An 11302-nucleotide genomic window follows, 5' to 3' on the forward strand; every position below is an offset into this window, starting at 1 on the left:
GCATCCCAGAGGAGGGTTATGTTGCCAAAACAGAGTGGAGCTTTGGGTTTCAGTGACTACAGTGCTGAGAGGGCAGTGGTCTTGGCTGACTGCTCTCTTCAGGAGCAATTAGTCAGCACCACCAAGTGTGTGTGCCCAGCCCTGCATGCACTGCCAAGGATCCATTCCAGAAGGGATGAAATGCATCTGACAACACCACTGCAGCTCTGGGTCTGCTACACTTGTGTGTGGAGAGCCCTCTTGCTATGTACCACTAGAAGAGTAATTTATTTGCTGCTGCTATGTCAAAAAACATCATCTGTGCTGTGGTCCCTGCAAATTAATTCTCAGCACTTTCCTGCTGCTTTGCTCTCAGATAATATTTTCCCAGCTCAAGAGGTCTTGATTCATTCCCTCTATTCCACAGAAATAAAACATAAACAAAAGCACCATATAAACATGTGGGTCTCCTGTGTAAAGCTCCATTAACCAATGCTCCTGCATGAATCACCCTGAGCAGGGATGTTTCAAAGCACACAGCACACTAATGTGCTTTAGAGCAAAATAGGAAATACCTGTGCTTCAGTCTCAGAACAGTCTTGCTTGAATCAAAGCAGATGATTCACAACCAGGGTCAGGCTCACAAGAAAGGGCGAGGTTGCCAGAAAACCAAAATGATAAAGCTTCCTGTTTTTAGAGATAGATTTCAACAATGATTATTGCTGCCTCTGAGAAGGAAATGGATGCCTGCTAGTTGAAAAGCACCTCACTATATCTCCTGGAATTTATGTGCCAAAAAGTCACAAACAACCAGTGAATTGTGCTGGAAATGAACAGAGGTTTCCTTTTGGAGTTTTCACCTACAGCAAAATTACTACACACTTGAAAGTTAAGGCTGCTCTGTGTCTTGCTGTTGCACAAACTTTAGGCTTTCTCCTAGGCAACACAGAGTGCCCTTAAGAACTAAAAGTGCTCCATGTCTTATGACTTTCCTTTCCTTATATACACAATGATTAAAACAAAAGACAGCTGTTAATTTCAGGAAAAAGCCACCATGCAATAAATCTTTTGTGCTGCACCATAATAACACTCCTCTTGAGACAGACACAATTGAGCATAAGAGCTGTCTACATTTGGTAATACTTACCATAAGAAGGTATCTTTTTATTTCCAAATATAAGGGAAAGTTGGCTGCACATCACAGAGCTGCAGATCATGATACATACAGGAAGTGAAATCTCATTTTTTCTTCTTAAGTGACACTTCACCAAAGGAATTATGTACTTTCTGTGTCACAGATTATATACTATATAATCATGGAATGCTTTGGGCTAGAAGGGACCATAAATTTAAATTAAATTATTTAATTGTAACCCCCCCTGCCAGGAGCAGGGATATTGCTCACTAAACCAAGTTGCTCAAAGCTCCATCCAAGCTGACCTGGAACATTTCCTGAAATAAGTACCCACTGATTATTTTTCACCAGTGTCATCTTGTGCTTTTGTGATACAGGTGACAGATTCCACATGTGCTGTGATTGCCTTAGGTCAGTTGTCTGGAAGGGTCTGAATCACCTCTTTGCCACAAAGGCTCACCTTGTCAGAGCTGAGAGAAGCAAGGCAGGAAGAGGCAAAGAACTGAATGTCTTCCTGGTTATGCATCACAGTGTACTTTACTCCAGATGGGAAGGTGCAAAAAGCAAGCTGGAATATCATCAGCTCCTCTTCTTCCTGGGTGTGATAAACCTATGGTTTGATTCAGTGCCCAAAGAGCATTGGAGATGGGGCATTTCCCAAGCCAGGCTGTCGTGTAAAGCCCAGACCTGTCCTTCCTGAGGACTTAATTGCCCTTATCTTTCATTTTTGAAAGGTTGTTACAAAACTGAGTGGACACATGTCTTTGGAATAAAGTTGGTTTCATTCAGTCTGTGCTGGTTCTGATCAGATCAGGGTAACTGTTCAAGTTAATTAGAAGAGTTATGATAAAATCATCTTGTTTCAATATGAGACACCCTCCATGGGACATGCTCTTCCACCAGAAGCTATAGCAGTATTTCTTCAGTCAGTGTATCCCCATATGAAGATCATTTCCTGTTTGTATCTTCAAGACTCAGGGTCACTTGAACACCCAAAACACCATCAAATGTGCAAAACACCATCAGCTGCAGCAGAGCACACACCCTCACAGGACCATAACATCACAGAAACAGATCCATAAGACAAGCTGAGGAGCTGCTGCCAAATGATGAGACCTGGATAAATACACAGAGGCAGAAGCATGCAGATTTTCATTGCAGTGCTTTGGTACAGACTCTGAAATTATCAGATGCAAAGGGGATCCTGCCTGGATGCATTAGCTGCTCGACAAAACAAGCTCTGCTTTTGTTTTGAATCACTCTGAACAACCTGGTAGCACAGAATTCATGGAGGTAAAAAACACTGAGTCAGCCTGCTTGGTTTAATAATTTCTCAGGCTCTGCAGGTAAGCTCCATTAATATCCCTGGGGATTTTGAGGGAGATAAGATTTTATGTGCCAGGTGTTGCAGAGGATTTAGTGATCCTCTTGATTTCAACAGTGACACAGAAGGTGGTACGAACAGTTCTTTGTTGAGTCCCTCCTACTCATCTCTGTTTTTGGAGGTTGAATATAAGTTCAGTGTCACCTTGAATCTATTTTTTTCAGGGTATTTGTTGTACAAGTAATTGGATACAAAGAAGGTACAAAGAAAGTACTTTGCATAGGTTTGATGTTTTAGAAACAAGAGTACTTATGAAATGGTGTGTGAATTCAGGGTTGTGGTTCATCTTCTGGGGTCAGTTCTGAAGCTCAGATTTGGAGCCAGGTGCACTTTTCAGACCATTTGCTAGGTTTGGCACTTGGGAAATATGGTAATTGATAAAACATTTAAGAATACATAACAAGAAATCCCAAAAGGCTTTTTTCATGTTTATTTGCTTCTTGAACATTGTCTTCAGATTGGGAGAACTAAGATTGTCTCATGAAAAGTTCCTCTGCATTTAGAACCTTTTCCAAATAAAAGCTTGTGTAAGGAAGAAAAAGTATGGCTGGAATATTTGCTGCTATTGGAGAATTTCAAGGCACTATTTCAAGGCAATGTGTTTTGTGTTGGAAAAGGATGTGTGGCCAGATGTCCTAAGGACTGTGGGAACTATTAAGGTGGTTTAAGGCAACCTTTGCCTGTTGAAATCCCACGAGGAATTCAGCAACTATTCATGAGCATTATTATAATGCTAGGTAAAAATGAAGCAGGGAGGACAAGACTGCATCCTCCTCACTTGCCCTGTCCCATTGCTAACTCACCTCCAAACCCTGATTTGGGCCATTGCAACAAAGAAATTTCTTCTGGAGTGGAACATGAGACTTGGCTTGGTGGTGAGAGACAAACCCCTGGACTTCCTTCATGCAGTCATAAAGCCACAGTATCTCAATCAACTTGCAAAACCCATGCTAATGTAACTTAAGCATATTTAAACAAAGAAACAAAAAAAATTAATTTAGAACACTCAAAACTACAGTAAAACTGTATTTTCATGATACATGGAGCAAAATAAAGAATATTCAGCATATTCTTTAGCTGAATACCATCCAGTTGGTCCATGGTGCAGAGAACTGATCTGGAAGAAACGCCAGATTACTTTGGGGAAGATGACCTCCATAAGGACAGGGTGCCCTTGACATATTCTCTCCAACCTCAACTATTTTGTGACTTAAATGCCTGTGAAAATCTCTTTGTCCCAGAAAACTTTATACCTTGTGGAATCTGCTTGCCCATGCTATTCTAATTGTGCCCCAGCAATTTCTGTTTCCCAGGTGGAATAACATGAACATAGAACCAAAAGAATGAGGTAAACACCTTTGCTGGGAACCATGTCTTATTCTACAGAAGTGCTATTTTATGCCCAGACTATGTCCAAATCATACCTGGCTGCTGGTATATATTTCTTATATTGTTAATCACAGGATCATGCTCAATAATTAAATGGGTGCTGTAACTTTTCCTGGAAAAGTCAGTCAAGGCTCCAAAACAAAGCAATCAGCCTGCATATTCTTATAAAATATCTTTGTTTTTCAGCTATGAGCCAGTAAACTGGATTTTCTGCTATGCTCAACCCTGAATTTAACTAAAACTGACAGTATTCCCATTGCTGCCACTTTCTGGCCACTGGACTTCAAGAACCTTTAGCTGTGTTCTGGTAAGGTGGACTGAGGACTGGTATTTTCCAGACACAACATTGTTTCCTCTGAACTTGTGGCCCTGAATAGACATGGGCACACACCAGGAGGCCAAGAAGAGAGAATAACACCAAAAGACATTCATATAATTGTCAGTCTGCCTGAGCTTTTAATAGACCATGACCCTTGTTTAGAAAAAGAACAAAAGCCCATCTGCAGGCAAGCACTATCTATCTATCTATCTATCTATCTATCTATCTATCTATCTATCTATCTATCTATCTATCTTTTATATCTAAATAAACACCTGAAACTCAAGAAGTTTGGGTTTGGAGCAGAGCACGTTTGCTTCACAAAGAATCCTGGAATCCCTTGGGATAAGGTGAAGTGAGATTACATTTCTTTATAGTCTTCTTTAATACAACTGAAGGGGAAAATTTTTACACTGCAATATAAATATTTTTAAAAACCCAAAAAACTTAAGGCTAAAGTGTGCATTGCAGGCTGGGGCTAAAACCTGCTTAAACTTTGGGATTCCCTTCACCTGGGATTTCCTAAAGATCCTGAACAGTGATAAAGCAAATTTGTTTCTGATCATGTGTATCAGCTTTCTAAGGCTGTGTTTCCATGAATTAATGCTTGAAACCAGCAGCAAAATTTGTAGTTAATGGCTTATGTGATCTGGATGCTCGTTGTCTAGAATTAGGTAGGACCAAATAACTCCCAGGTGACCCAGCACAATGTGTGGAGAATGTCAGGAGAAAATATTACACTGGGATTTTGGAACAGTTACACTGAAGGCAGTTGCACACCAATGGTATAAATCTTATTTAGCACTGGCTAGCTGGAATGAGCCTATTTTGCCATGCACACTCTGAGCTGTGAGAAGAATGGCTGGCCATTAACATTCACTGCATCCCTTCTTTTTGTATTCTGAGTTATTTTGTGATGAGATTCTTATATAATTTACACATAAAAATTGTTTTGTGGGTTTCTTGGTCAGTATGGCTTACATGTAAATGATCTTTTACAAAAGCTACCTTCCTCCCCTGCACAGGCTGGCTATTTTAACATACTCTTTGGTTGTACTTTTGAGTAATTATTAGTTCAGGATATTAACCATTCTATAGGAAGAACATGCAGAGATTTCTCAGTTATTATGAAGAGTGTTTATGCCTATGATGTAGTCCAGACTCAACAGCATGGATGGTCTCAGCTAGAAAATAATTTAGACTTCTAATAAATGGACTTAAATGTCCCCCTAGCTAGCCCAAGCTATTTTTGGTCCAAGTAGAAAGAAACAAACAATCCCCCCCGCCCCCCCAAAAATACCCAAAGAAAAAAAACTCCCCCCCCCAAAAAAAAAAAGGTAAAAGAAGAAAAAATATGTCTGAGGAGGTCTCCACCAGGATTCCTGACAGACTGTTCTTGTGAGGGCAAAAATATCACTGAGAAACCAGGTATGTTTAAAAGCAAGGCCAAAATGAAGAGGAGGCCCTTGCAAAGGGCAGCCTGAAATCCCAGGAGGGAACTGCCTTCATTTGTGACAGATGACAAGCTAAGTATAGAATTAGGAAGTTTATTTGAGAACCAGTAAGTAAAGGACTCCTGCCTGTCATTAGCTAATTTGGATTAGGGAGAGAAACACTTTTAACTCCTGTCCTAGACACCAGCTACAAGCCCCCACTAGGAGAAATTCAGTCAATTTTCTTGTTTCAAGAATCAGTGCCACTGTACAAATCACAGTCTTTGGACTGTGACTTATCCACGGGTTGCTAATTTGACATATGGCAAGCAGAACATCATTTATGATCTTAAAGTGCTCAGTAATAGATTCTCATCCAAAATTCCAGCACATCATGAAGTTACTAAAGCTTTATAATTATTTACCTCAAAAGGGTAGTGGCAGTGGGAACTGATTTTCAAGTAATGAGAATTTGGGGTTTCTCCTTAGGTTTTTTTTAAGTTTTGTTATGGGTATTGATCTTTTAAAAAATACTTAATGTGCAGATTATTTTGCAGCAAAAGCAAAACTCCCAAGCACTAACTAGGCTCTGAACTGAAGAGTAGTTTGATTTCTCTTCTGCTTTTTAGTGGCCACTGGGATTGCTTTTACTTTTCAATAGGCAAAGTTGAGCAACTGTTGCAGGGTATTCATTCCCAGCAAGCAACCTGCTTTTAAAATTCAAGCAAACATGAGTCTCCCCCAGTGTCTGTGAATTCCAGACATCCAGCTGGGTGCTGCTGATAATGAAAAGGAACTGACAGCTATGTCCCAGCTGTCCCAACACAGAGTTAACTTCTCTGTTTCATAAAGAGAAAACCAGCCCCAAGTCTTGTATCCCAAGGTGGACAGGGTTGATTGGACATTAGAAATGTGATCTGGCATGGGTGAAAATAGAGTAGCAAGTGGTAAAGTAAGAGAATTTTCACTTTTAAGACTGAAAAAAAGCAATAAGCTTTTTGATGTTGAGTGAAGTATGAAGCAATCCATCAATTTCACATGCAATGTATTTCTTTCCACTTGCATCCCTGCCTGCTGTACTGGTCTGAGCTAAAACAGCAGCAGTGGGGCTGGATGCTCCCCAGGGCGTGATGAGAGGATGATTTCTGTGGACACAGTGACACCTCTCCAGCAGCACCAGGCTCCAGCAGTGATGTGTATCCATGGGTGTCACTCTGAGCATGTACAAATGTGGCTCTTGGTTCCATCAGCTGCTCTGCATGTGACAGGGGGAGTTCCTTGTTTGTGCTGCCCTGAGGATGAATGAATATATACTTATTAGTAAGATACCCTAACAATGAAAGTCCAGCTTTCCAGCCATGAGGAGTTAAAATGGACATGCCTTTCCAAAAGAGTTAGCAATTTTGGGGTTGTGTCCTTGCCCCCTCCCTCCAGCTTTGGTGAGTAGTACTTGCCAGCCCTGATGTCCCTCAGTGCTTTTCATTTACCTCTGCATGGAAACAGCAGTGGTTTGGTGTGGAGTGCTGCTGCCTGCTTTCCTCCTTGCCAACAGATGCTGCTCCTAAGGCACACAGTGCAAACCTGCTAACCATAACCTTCCTGCACCAGCTGTTTTCATGAGTCAAGAGCTTACTGCTGGGCTGCAGCATCCCTCAAAAATATTTGCAGCTTCAGTTTATTGTGCTGAATAATTTTTCTACATGAATTAAGTCTTAATTTTTTAAGCTTCTAATATGATCCTTTTTTTTGCATTTTCTCTCTCTAGCTGTGACCCCAGCAGAGACATTTTTGCATGGCTTGATTTCTTCTGTTTCCAAATAATTGTTTGGTAATTACCTGTTGCTGGTGAATGTTTGCTAATAATTAGCACAGTGGTAACTAGGAGAACACTTCCTGCCTGTAAGCATGTAAGATATCTATAGCAACCATGGAATAACATCTAGTGTACAGGAACTTTTTGAAGGAAATGCAAGTTAGAGGTGGTTTTAAATGATCTGCACATGTTTTTTTAAGAAGCAACTCAGCATACCTGCAATAAGGAAAAAAATATTTTAGACCAAACCCAGAAATTTTCCACTTCCAATTTGGTAAATTTTGTCATTCCTTGATAAATTACATTATTTCCAGTAGTCTCTACTGCTTTAATGTTATTCTATTTTGATACCTGGCATTAGCATGTCCAGATGAATTAAAGCAAATCAATCCAATGGCAAAGTATATTCTAGAGGGAGCAGGTGACACTATGGGGATGTTTCCACAGAAAAAACCACACCACTAACATGCATAGAGAAATCTGGGGAAAACTGACCAGAAGGCAGGGAGTGTGGTTATATGGCCAGCTCTCCTTCCTACAGAGGCTGATGGCTGCATCATAACCCAGGATTGTCAATGTGAGCTGCTCCTGCCAGGTGTGTAGTGCAGTCTTGTCTCTTGTCTGCTGGAGCACAGAGGGAGAAAGGAGGTGCAGTGGGCATCTAGAGCAGGAGATCCACCCTCTGGGCATCAGTTCAGCCTATGTGCACACTTTTCTACACAATACACTCTTTTGCAATTCTGCCTCACCATTGCAAATGGTTCCTGTGGGGCAGAGGGAGGAAGTAGGATTTATGTCTGTGTCTCAAAAACGTGGTTAACTTTTGTAGCATTTTGTCTCTACTACCCCGTGGTGCCCCTTGATATTAGAGCCCTGCATTCCCTTCTGTTTTACACACACTAAAACAGGTTTCAAGGAAACATCTCTGTGTTCCAGGCCTGTGCTTTTTTTCTCCTACCCATAATCATTTCAAGCACCATGTAATCTGTGGTACAGAAGTACATCTCCTTACATACAGGATGCAATACTCTCAACATGAACAGGCTGCCCAGGGAAGAGGCTGAGTCATCACTGCTGGAGGTATTTAAAAGATGTAGATGTGTTTAAGAACATGGTTTAGTGGTGAACTTGGCAATGTAAGCTTCACAGTTGAGCTCCATGATCTTAAAGGTCTTATCCAACCTAAATGATTCTCTGACCCTATTGATTCTGTATTGTGCATGGAACGTGCACATGTAGATGCTAAAACTGCTGATATAGTCCTTTCAGCCTAAATCAGCTTTCCTTTAAGCTTAAATTAAGACTGCAGTTAAATGTCTTTTGCTGGTTTATTAACCACAATCTCATTCATCTAATTTTTCTTTCTATTGCCTTACCAGTGCACCAGAGCACTGATATCAACATGCACCAAGGAGCAGATTTATGCCACAGAAGATTTCCCAGGCAGCAGTGGCATGGTGGCTGGAGGAGCACAGAGGAATGAAGGAAGCTACACTACAGTACAAAGATCTGAGCCTACCCTCACACTAATACCTACTTTCACTGAAGATACTCTACAACACATCAAGAGCAGGTGCAGACACAGTGTGAGTGAGAAGGAAAAGAAACAGCATCACTATCCTGGGTGTGGCTGTCTGCTAGAGCCAGGATCAGTGTGGAGATACTTGGACACAGGTTACCAAAACATTTCACCAATCTCAGGATCTCAGGTTAGTGTGGTGTGAGCATTAGCAATGAAAGCTGTGGGGCTGGTGGGGCTGACCACAAGCAAGAGTTAGAGGAGGATCTCTTTCCATACAACTCACTGTCTCCTATTCCCATCAGCAGTATTGTGCCTTTGAACTAAAATACAATATATACTGGAATTTCAAAATGGGAAGAGCAGTGGGATCCTACAAGGATCCCCTACCCTTTCTAACAAATCCACCTCTAATTCATTAGTATTGAAAGTAACCCATGGGAGGAAAGAAAAAGTGTGATGATAGGTGATGCTAACCATCTGCCTGAGGATGCTTTACACAAATAGGGTCAAGGCCCCACTGGAAAAGTAGTTCTTACATATGGCCTCTGTTGAAACACCAAGGTTAATAACATTACAGAATATTTAATGTATCCCTTAAGCAGATGAAGTAGACAGAAACTCACTCACTGTTCAAATAAAACTTTTGTGTACATATGACCTTCTATTCAGAATGTCATTTTAAATATAATTATTTATTTATACAAATTTTTACAGTGCTAGTGAATTCTGCAGAGATCCTGTTGAACTAAAATCTACTTGTAGATTTGTTAATGAATAACAAAATAAAAGTGGTTTTAGGCACTGCCTCAATTAATGAGCTGTCTTATTTCCCGTACTCAAATATCATATTGCTACATTCACCAAATGCATTGAGAGGGTAATAAAATTGATTAATGAGCTATAGCAAGTGACTTATTAGAAGGAACTAAATATATCAGTCTTGCTGACTCTGAGGGAGCACCTGCAAATATTTATACAGGAAACTGTGAGTTCTTAAATCTGATGTACAAACAAAGGTTGTGCCCACCAAACAGCATCCTTGAGGTGGACAAGGTGTCTTCTGGATCACCACACCAGTACAAATGATTGATGATAGTGATGCTAGACTTCAGTAGAGATAAAGGAGTTATTAACCTGGTGCCAGGTCAGGGATAAGCTGGTAAAGCAGAGGAAAAAAACCAAGAAGTTTAATAGCAGAAAAAGTGTTCTTAAAGGTACCACCTATGAAGATGCCCCCAGGTGAAGGAAAATTCCTGTCTTTGGGGTAAATAAAACAACTGGAAGGTCAGTTATCTGAATTGGACTGTGATGGCAAGAAGATGGTGAAAACTGCCAAATGTTTATTCATATCCTCTATTTCTAATACTTCTGTGATTCCACAACCTTGCTGAGATATGTAACAGTCAAGGCTGCTTCATACATTCATGCTGAACCTCAGTTTCAAAATGATGCAAAGTTCTTAGAAGAGACTATACATTTTCTGTGGCTCATCTCTATGGTTCTTCACTTCCCTGGACTATCAAGAGCCTGCAAAATTAAGGCTGAATTCAAACCTTCAAAAAATATCTAGGTCACTATCTAGCAAGTGCAACAAGGAGTTTCTGAAGAGAAGCAGTAAACTTTCTGCATCAAGAATTTAAGCTGAAATGATAATGCAGAGAAATGTAGGAAGACTCATTCATTCTCTCTTATATTCTCCACTCTGAATTTTACATTTCCATAGATTTGGGTTTTCTAGATGCATAGGAGTCTCCTCCCACATTCTTGCAAGTCATGTTATTGCCCATCCCAGAGCTACAGGCTGTCATGTCTCCTTCCTTCCTGTTCATTTTCTCCTGAAACAGGACAGCAGGCAGAAGTATGTGGCTGGTACTCAGAGGAGCAAAGGAAAACACTTTTATATGTTCTCACAGCCTTTAATTTAGGCTCCAGCCACATCTTTCTGCACAGGGACTGAGATTACCTCGTACAAAACTGAGAGGGTGGGAGGTGGGGAATAATGAGTCCTAGAACACAAAAAACTGTATTCATGAAATCAGTTTGGGCTACTGGGAGGCCAGAGAGCTTTATGGAAATGAGGCAACCAGTAAAGCAATGTCTAAAGACTCTGGGAACAATGGGCTCCACTTTCACCATCCTGCCTGGGAGGCAAAAGCAAAGTGCAGTGCCTGGGTGCCTGTGGCTCCTGCAGGTCCCTGGTGCCAGGGCAGCAGCTGCTCCTGCACAGCAGCAGAGCTCTCCTTGGAGCTGCTGACCTGAGAGGCAATTCCTGCTGACTGAGCCTGCACACTGCTGGGGCTCTGGCAGCCCTTTTTTATTTGTTTGTTT

General features: G+C 41.0%; 1 long non-coding RNA gene across 1 annotated transcript; it reads left to right on the forward strand.

The window, feature by feature from the left end:
- The first annotated feature begins 6922 nt into the window (after nt 1-6922).
- LOC130254029 (uncharacterized) lies at nt 6923-9136 on the forward strand. The gene is made up of 3 exons (XR_008840637.1): nt 6923-7078; nt 7405-7546; nt 8832-9136. It is a non-coding gene; the product is annotated as an uncharacterized LOC130254029 (long non-coding RNA).
- The last annotated feature ends 2166 nt before the right edge of the window (nt 9137-11302 follow it).

The sequence above is a fragment of the Oenanthe melanoleuca genome, chromosome 1 (assembly GCF_029582105.1).
Source record: "Oenanthe melanoleuca isolate GR-GAL-2019-014 chromosome 1, OMel1.0, whole genome shotgun sequence".
In the NCBI taxonomy this organism is placed as follows: Eukaryota; Metazoa; Chordata; class Aves; order Passeriformes; family Muscicapidae; genus Oenanthe; species Oenanthe melanoleuca.